Source organism: Sander vitreus, chromosome 2, assembly GCF_031162955.1.
Source record: "Sander vitreus isolate 19-12246 chromosome 2, sanVit1, whole genome shotgun sequence".
Taxonomy (NCBI): Eukaryota; Metazoa; Chordata; class Actinopteri; order Perciformes; family Percidae; genus Sander; species Sander vitreus.
In genome coordinates, this window is record NC_135856.1 from 20,535,280 (window position 1) to 20,545,560 (window position 10,281).

Sequence of the window (10,281 nt, forward strand, 5' to 3'; positions counted from 1 at the left end):
AAATACTGTATGTAGATCAGATCTGTGTGCATATGTGTGTCCTTTACTTCTCCCATGTTACAGCCATCACATGGGTGCCGCTTGGGCTTGTTTTGTGCAGTAGTGACTTGGGAGAGCGTTCCACTCACATTCCTGGCAGAGGTTAGCTCAGGACTGTAAATTGATGCTACAAGATAACACGGCCTCCATAAGAAATGTTTGAATGGTCCACTCTGGAAGATTTGTGGAGCTGGGTGGAACTACCCTTTGTCAGTCTAGTCTTTTCTAGGACATTTAGCATAGCCTCAAAACATTCTTCCTCAGATAGGTTGTATGGGATTGAAGGTGTTTCAAGGGGGTACATTTGTAGTTGGTGCACTTGTTTTAGACTACGATACTGCAGTGACTGCTGCAGCTTTGTCACAGATAGACGTAGGGGCAACAACACTAAAGGAAATAACAACTTAGTAAGGTGTTGTTGAGCCACTACCAGAACAGCTTCAATATGGCACAAGTATCTATACTGGAGGACTGAATACTATTCTTAAAAAAGATATTCCATAGAGCACTGTCTTACATGTCAGGTCAGTATATCCCATAGCTGATTAACTACAGTACATTGAAATCTGGTGTCAATCATTATTTACTTTTCCATCCCTTCAGTGACCCCTCGTACTCTGTATGGAAGCATCTGCATTCACTGCGATGTTCCTCTACTAATTTATTCAGGTTTTTTTCCCTTTCATTTGTTAACCATTCTGTAGTGAACAAGATAACATTATGGGCAGAGAAGAGAATGCTGTGGAAGTAAAAGAGCAAAAACCTTGCAAACATGGAGAGTAGAGTGTATTAATATTACTTCCAGGCTCTTCACGTTGAGAAGAAGGAGAAGCCTGATGGTCAGGTGGGTCACAGCAACATTATGCACCGTTGCTGTAGAAACCAACCTTGACCTCAGCTTCACATCTTCATCTTCATAAGAGGCTGCGGAAAAAAAATGTGTGTGTGGGCATGTGGAAAAGATGACAGGGTGCAGCTCTATTTGAAAGTCAAATTAGAACTATGAAGCATGCATGACTGCATCAGAGAGACACACAAGAGTGTATCACAGGGTGTGTGCAACTGTGATGCTAAGTGGTCAACTTCATACACACAGATACAGACAGTAAACATTTTTTTTGATGTGAGTTCTGTGTTCACTCAAACAGGAAGTGTGCAACATGTAAACAGGAAACTGGTGGTATACACGCCACTGCGGTTGGAGGCATTGGCCTTCTTTGAAGCGTGCTTTGTTCTCTCAGATCAAAACAAGGTGATCTAATCTTGGTTATGACAAGATAGTTGTGAAGATGAAGACGTCATTCTTTATGGCTTACTATTAGCTTGTGCTTTATGACAATTGTGCAGCTTGAAGCAGTAAAATAGGTGTTTTGTGTGTATGTGTGTGTGTGTGTGTGTGTGTGTGTGTGTGTCTTTCAGCCCAGGGGTTCATATATTATTCAGTCTAAGACATTAAAGATGTAGATGTGGTCAGAGACATATGCAGGAGGAGTTACACAGAGTGCTCACACACACACACACACACACACACACACACACACACACACACACACACACACACACACACACACACACACACACACACACACACACACACAGATAATTCCACACAAGCATGCCCACAAACACAGACTTCTGTTGTTGCTTAATGAAACTCTTTGTAGATGTTTCATTCCATTGTAATTGGGTTTTTTTTTTCTTTTTCTCCTGTGATTAAATACACAATCACACATTGTTGACTCAATCTCTTCCCAAGCGGAGAGAAAAGACAAGTAAAGGAGAGGGAGAGAAAGGAAGGAGTTGAAGAAAAATAGGACAAAATATGTGTGTGTGTGTGTGTGTGTGTATTTGGACAGGAGAGGAGAGGCATGAAACGTGTCTCAAGGAGCTGAGATTTCACAGCCCAGTGACTCTGTCACTGTGCACCTGCTCACTGAGACGGTGGGAGGGAGGAAATGAGAGGAACAAGGGAGGTGAGGTGAGGAGGTTTGGGGTAAAAGGGAGTTGAAAATCCATCACGAGAGAATTATAGGGCGAGTGTACCAAAGGAATTTGTTCAGCAGAATAAAAAAAAAAAAACTGCACAGAAAAGCCCACCATACCATACCTTATCATCACAGATTACTGCGAGAGTGCCACTGTCTACTTTACCATACAATAGCATATTATAATATATGGCCAAAAGTATGTGGATACCCAAACATGAGACCTTTATGTACTTGTTGAGGTTGGACAATGATGTTGGGCCATAATAACTGAGGCCTGGCTTGACGTGTTTGTTGGGGTTGAGGTCAGCCAACCTGTCTTCTGAAAAGATTACGTTCCCATACAACTAAACTGCATTTTCAATTATGTTTCAAAGGAAATGTATTTCCTCCCAGATTACTTCTGTTTTAACACAACCTCGTACCAGCGACAGGTGCACATTGTGAAATGGTCGCAGTTTTAAAAACGTGGTTACCTTTGTAAATTGAAACAAACCTACTTGTTTAGGTTTAGGAAAATATTGTGGTATGGGCTAAAGTAAGTACGTTTGTTATGCAACTTAAGTTACATACATAATAATGTAATTTTTAGGAGACAGGGCTGGATCACGGCTCTGTGAAGGCCAGTCAAGATCTTTACGACCCTTATTTTTTTATGAAACTCACTTTGTGCACGGGGACATTGTCATGTTTAATCAGTAAAATGGATCAAATTGTTGTTGAAAGCTGCTCCAAAATATTATAGGCTGTCTTACAGAAGAAATTTTGACTTCCAGACAAGTAGAGATATTTCTAAATCTATTAACAATCAAGTGTCCCAGTAAGCCATTACAGTGTGAAAGTGAGCCAGTATTCACAATACCAGGAACCTGGAACAGGTCTTTTTCACAGCAGACATTTTGACCTAGCAAAAGCAGGAAACGCACAGGTGTGTGACTGCTAACATTAGTGATGGATCTGTTCCATTAAATGTCCCAGGAGGCCTCTCCAGTGAGCCAGCATATACAATACCAAACCCTTGAACTGGCTCACCTACATGGAGTACAGCCACTAATGTAATTAATAACATTAAGCTTTGACATGTCAAAATATCTGCTGTTAAAAAGGTCTACTGAAGCGGCTGAATGCAATTCAGCCATCATTAATTGTATTATCTACACATGTATTTTTCCTACCGTGACACGTAAAAATGTCCTCATTGGAAAAAAAGGCCCTCTGTATGTTGCAACAATAAGATTTCACTTAATTGAAACTAAGGTGCCTAGTCGATGAAAAACAGCCCCGGACCGAAAGTCCATGTAAGTATGTCAGCGGTTTCCACATACACTCGGCCTTGTAGAATATGTCTCTCTCTCGTTCAATGCAGTTCAATCTAATATACTGTAATGGTATGAGTGTCAATCAAACAGTAATGGGAGGGATTAAATTACAATGTAAATAAATAATGTAAATAATGGTGTATTATAATAATAATCTCCCTCTCTCTCGTCTCCTCTGTTTCCATCATGATTTGAGAATGAAGGTACTGAACTAGAGAGAGACTCAGGTGTGTCTAAATCTTTAATTGGATTTCTTATAATCTCTGTTCTTCAGTGAAGATGAAAGATTTGGTTTTGGTTAGTTTCACCACAACTCAAGTAACTGTTTCATGCCATTTTAGCAAAATGGAAACAATGATGTGTGTGAAGATATTTTTTTTTATGATTTTGTCCAGAACTTTGTGGGATAGGTGTATAAGTGAGTGAGCCTTGAATATGGCTCTGTATGTACAGTGTATGTGTGTGTGTGTGTGTGTGTGTGTGTGTGTGTGTGTGTGTGTGTGTGTGTGTGTGTGTGTGTGTGTGTGTGTCTGAGAGAGAAAGATTGAGAGAGAGAGGGGTGTGGGGTTGAGTGTGTTATCTTGCAAAGCAGACGTTTTGGAGCATAGTTGTGACTATAAGGTCAATGTGATTCCTGTGTTTTAGCCCCAGGATGAAAAGCTAATAACAGAGTAATGACAGGGAGGGAAACTGCAAAGAGGAGATAAGGCAGACAGAAACAAAATGGCCATCACTGAGAGGGCTGATTACAGAGCCAGCATGCCAGCATAAGAGAGGAATAGAAGCCAGAGAAAGAGAGAGAGAGAGAGAGAGAGAGAGAGAGAGAGAGAGAGAGAGAGTATACTACCTAAATGGCTGTGCTTTTGTGCTATCTAAATGCATCCGGCTGTAATTTTTCATTTCAGTTAGCATTCACATATAATGGCATCTGTTTTCCCACGATCGTAAATGTATCGACAGTCCCAAGTTTCAAATCAGGGGACCTAACAGGATGTCTTTGATTTGAAGCTGGGAAAGCCAGAGTCACATGAAACCTGTTAAAGGTGGTGCATTGTACAGAGAGCCCATGTATTTATGTTCAGGGAATAAACATACACAATTAAGAAGAGACTTATAGAAAGAGTGCTGAGGAGAATTTTGTGATGGTCCCACACTATTATGAATCAACTGAACATACTGCAGATTGTTTGGTTATGGTGGTTCTCCCCCTTGTGGTGATTATTACACATTACACCAAACTGACAAACATGGTGGTGAACTGTGACTATGAAGCACACTACTATTATTCAACTGTAACAGGACTTGTGAAGTACATAATGTAAACTGGGGCTCCAAATCCAATTCATGTAAACACAATGAAAACTACATTTAGATCAAATTTCAATTTTAATCAGTTAGTTCTTCAGCTCATTTTGGTGCTTCTAGTTGTCATTTATCTTTTGTTGTATTTATCTAAATAATGTTAGTTTAGTTTTTTTCCCACATGTTTTGTTGTTGTTGTTTGTTTTTCTACTTAGGTGGAGGGGGGTATTCTGTTATATAAGCTTCTTGACCTCTCCTAACACAGTTCTTATTTTTTCATTATCAGCATTTTTTGCAGTCTTATGTTCGTGCAAAAGAAAAAGTAAAAAGGATCCCTCTTCCTTTCCCGCTCCAGGCAGGTCGGAGTGAATGGTAAGCTGCAGTACAGTTCCTACAGAAGAGCAGTCTCTGTGTTCATAATTCCTTTCTCTCCTAAAATAGACATGATAGTAATGCCACAAAATTGTAGAGAAATATGCTAAGCCCTCCTATAAATTTGGGATTTCAAATTACACTGCAATCTAATACAGCGGCCCTGTAATACTTATAATGTTCCGTTTGTGTTCACACTGTGTGAAAGAAGTGTATGTAGGTAATGATTGAGCGGTCCTGAGCAGCTTAGTGGATTGCATTATTTTAAAAGGTACTTTTAAGGTTTTGTCAGCCAATAAGTTCATACAATTGGACCAACTACTTCTGCAATCTAACACAATACCACTAAGTAATTAAAGCCTCAAAAATGACCACTGAGTTGAATCTCACGGACACAGTGTCAACCAAAATGAACACAAGAATGACAAAGTTTGGATTTATCATATGGTTGTGTAATGTATTCCATCTAATGAACTGCTAAGTCAGTGTACATTGAGAGCTTCATACCTCTCTTACAACACTGACAGTGTTTATAATACATAGTAGACAGTTTGCAGGTTCCCATCCCTGTTCCACAAACCTTGTAGTGTCCAGAAAACAGAATGGGATCTATGATCTCCTCCTTTTCTTTTGAACAAGCCACGAAGCTTTATATGACAGCTTCCCATTTATCGATTCACATTGTCTCTTTGCATAATTGCAGGGAATTTGTACCAGATAGCAACAACAATTGGCTTTCTAACTCTATGGAACATGCTAATTTTAACTCTCCAAACATGTTTAGCAGAATGGCCAGTCTGGTTTCAGGATGGCTCAATCCACCAGGTCCTAGACTCCATGTTGTCTCTAAAGCATGAACCCTCATCTCTATTTACTCATGGACAGAAAGACGAACAGTTAAGTCAGTTTACTTAATTATCCTTCCATAATCAGTCAACATATTCATAAATATTATCTCCGGAAGTGTTTTGTTACAGATGTTAGGTCTTAGTAATGTAGGTTTCTAAAGGCACTTTTGTTTGCAAATTCCGATAGTGTTGAGGACATTTCAATTGGTTTATTCTGTGTCTCAACACTTTTATAACTTTTCAAAACAATTTGACTTTCAATTTCCTCACTGATACGCCAGTTGTGCTGGGATATTTGAAATGGACAATGTCTCAAGTTTGCTCCAAATTTCTGACTGCTCAACTAATGTCATTAGCTCCTAAACACACCTGAGGGGACAAGTGTAAAAATCAACACATCACTGTTTACCAAAACTAATTCACCTATAACCTTTTACCCGTAACTATTCAATTGCACAACATGTTGCGTATTATAGTTGCATTCATCTTTTGACATGCGGACAATGTTAGAAATAAATGTTTAAATTCTTGGATTCAATGTGTGTTTTTTAGAGCCCTAATATACCACAGATAAATTGACTACTATGAAAATCCTGGACTACAAGACACATGATTCACTTTTAAGCGTTCAGTTTTTATGCTCCACATATCTGGAACAAACTTCCAGAAAACTGCAAGTCCGCCACAACTCTCAGTTCTTTTAAATCAAAGCTGAAGACTTTTCTTTTTGATGTTGCCTTTCTTTAAATAATTGTTCATTTCTTAATTCCTTATATTGCACTGTAACTTTTATTTTTGTATTTTATCTGTTTCCTAAGTCCTTTGGAAGGCCCAGTTTGGAACTGGTAAAGTCCTCTGGGAGGCCAGGTTTGGAACCTGAATTGCAACATTTTATTCTCATCTTTTATCTGTTCTTATTTTATTTTATTTTTTATTGTTTTTAACTTCTCTTTAATGTTTTATGTAAAGCACTTTGAATTGCCCTGTTCCTGGAATGTGCTATACAAATAAAGCTGCCTTGCCTTGCCTTAAAATAAACTCAATTTTAATGCAAGTAATTGAAACAAGTCATCCAGTTGCTCCATCAAGAAGGCTGCAAGATCCGCTTAAACATGCCCAAATTCTCCTATGTCAACCTCTTCTACTCCACAAGAATGGTCAGCTGTGCATGCTAGAGCACATGTACAATGTTGTCTGGCCCTACAGACCTCCAGGCTGTTCTCCAGCAGCTACACATAAACCAGTTTATTCATATTCTGCCAATGCTTGGCTGTCCTTTCCCTGTGCTGACCAAGTCATTACAAATCGTGACTACTGAGACTCCTCGCTTCCCAATCGAGAAACAACGTTCCTAGTCTATGCAGAACAGAAAATTCATTCCTTGTCTTCTGTCAGAGAAAACACATCTTCCACATCTTAGCAAAAATACGCCTTCTGACGGAATGTTTCCTCCTCTCTACTCTACGCTACAGCTCTCTATGAAATAATAATCTATACAATTCCCTCTCTCCCCTTAGATTTGTATGTATTTATTTTAAAGGCACTCACTCCGCATACTACATACTGTACACTCAGTTTATTAGGTACACCTAGCTAAAACTAATGCAGTCTAATATAATAATATTATGTCCAACCCTTTAATATCAATTAGGGTAGAGTAAATTATAGAAACACATCTCAGTATAACGCAAAACGATTCCACAGCACTACAAACTGCAGCCTCCAAAATGATCATACAGTTGAATCCACACCTCTCTAAAACAGTCTAAATAGAAACTGAACGTGATAACCTTTATGAAGATAGGAGGACCGCATTAGCTTTACTTAACTGTAACTAATAAACTGGCAACTGAGTGTGTATAAGCCAGGGTCATGCTGGAGATAGTGGACATAATATGTTGTTTAAGAACAATATTTTTCACCCTGTTTTTGTTGGGCAGTTCTTAAACTCATAGGTATGTTTTTAACACATATTGCTTTACACTATTAGTGGCATTAGTTTTATGCTATATTGTAGCGCTTCGAGAAATATTTGTCATTTTGGGCTAGATGTAGGCTAGGGCGTTTATTGACAACTTGACTATTATGTATCCAGAACATCAGCATTTTTACAAATGTTTCATCTGTACTACAACTGCTGAAGGAGCTCTCTTATCAATTAATCATCTGGCCGTAGGAGTGTTTAAGTCAATTTTATTTATATAGCCCAATATCACAAATCAGCCTTAAGGAGCTTTATAATCTGAAGAGGTGAGTGAGGAGGGATTCCTTGTGTGCAGGTAGTGCCATGCCTCATAGGGATTATAGTATCTGTATGAACTGCTGTAGGTCATCACCTAAAAAAACATCTAACAAAAAAATCTCGCAAATATAGGCTTTTAAAAAATAGTTAGGAGCTTCACATGTAATACTATTGTTTGTCCACTAGGGAGCAGAACAGAACACGAATGGAAGCAGAGTCCTTCCAAATAGAGTCCAGTTCACAAAATAAGAAATTATTCAAAGATATTGAAACTCTCTATTCTCCAAGTATTGTCCATCTATTTTATTGTTGGTTCCGGTGCTTTATATTGCCTGTTTAATTCAGTTTTATTACTTTCATCGATTTATTTATAACTAGACAAGCACAACTTATTTATTTAGTAAGTTTGTGATGAATTAGCAGTTCCCCCCCAAACTAAGGCATACATCAGAACATTTGCCTCGTGTGTCAGTTTTATTGCCTAGCCCTGCACAATGCAAACTCCTTCTGCTTCCTCATTTTTGCTCAATTTACTGCTATGTCTCTTGTTGTTTGCAGTCTCCTGCCCATTCTCCCTCCCAGCTCTCTCAGCAGCTTTTGACTTCTCTCAAAATATGCAAGTCTTAGCGCCCCCACCCTCTATTCTCTCTTTCTTTTTTCTTTTGTCACACACACACACACACACACACACACACACACACACACACACACACACACACACACACACACACACACACACACACACACACACACACACACACACACACACACACACACACACACACACACACACACACACACACACACACGCACACACACACACCTCTCCAAGGGAGAGTTCTGTCACACTCTGTAGATTGGGTGTCCCAGGGTGATTAAAAATTGATATGGGTCTCAGGTAACACACCTGATATCTGGGGACTGAGAGAAAAGAAGGGACAGAGAGAAAGAGAATAAGGAGGGGGGAGAAAAGAGAGAGTGAAACAGAGAGAAACAGCATATGTGGGCAAATGGGGTAGGAGACACATGGTGGATTAGAGGGTTAGGTGGATGATCAGGCCCAGTAGCCAATAGCAGAGTGGCATATTGTGATGACTTAGGGCAAAGCTGAGGAAATGAGATGCCGAGGACAGTGAATGTATCAAAAGAGATAAACAGTGTGTGTGTGTGTGTGTGTGTTGAGGGCCTATGCATAAACAAATGGATCACTGTTTGAGAAGAAACCTGCATTTGTCTTACACACATCATGACTCTGCTGTCCAACCCCCATCCCCCAAATTTATTAAATGTGCATTCCTTTTATTTAATTATACGTGTGTGTGTGTGTGTGTGTGTGTGTGTGTGTGTGTGTGTGTTTACCATATAAACAGACCTACCTCTTTGTGTGACAGTCAAGGCCCTATGTCAGCACAATGACAATGAACTTACCACTTAAATCCTTTATTTCTGCCTATTTTCTGCATGTTAAGCATATGTCCTCTCTTGACTGCCTGTGGGGAGTTAACCCAAGACCCTTTCCCAACCTTTTCTGCAGGAGAACTGTAATAACACAGCAGATTTTCTCTACTTCATACCTACAGTACTGGTTGTGTATAATATTGCAATAGTGCAAGTGAAAATGAATGAGTCATGGATGAAACAAGACTAAGCTATCTATAACACAGTCTTTACAATCATCAGGTGGTATGTTTTGAAGAATTAGCGGAGAGGACTGGTGGTGCAGATGGTGTAATAATGTGCCTCAGCAAAACAGTTTGCTGTGGATAGCTAATTATCTTGCTGATTATAAAGATATATAACAAAGCATTTTTGCCAATATGGTTTTAGTAGAACAGAGTGCTGAATTCCAGCACCATCAGGAACATTATCTTCCAGCCCTCCATCATCAATCTTTTAGAAGCACACACATACACACACACACACACACACACACACACACACACACACACTACTCCTCTAGTTTACTTTGCTTTATAAATCAGGTAGAAGCCATTAAAATGAATAATTTCCAGGTTGTGAAAAATCCCTTTGAGTGTGTCGGACCATGTGACCACTTACTTACACTTATCCATTTATTACGTAACATAACTGCAGACTTGATGACTACTTTCTATACATTCAAAGCTACAGACTAAATGGTTTATTAGAATGTAATTGTTTTTTACATTTGTTAA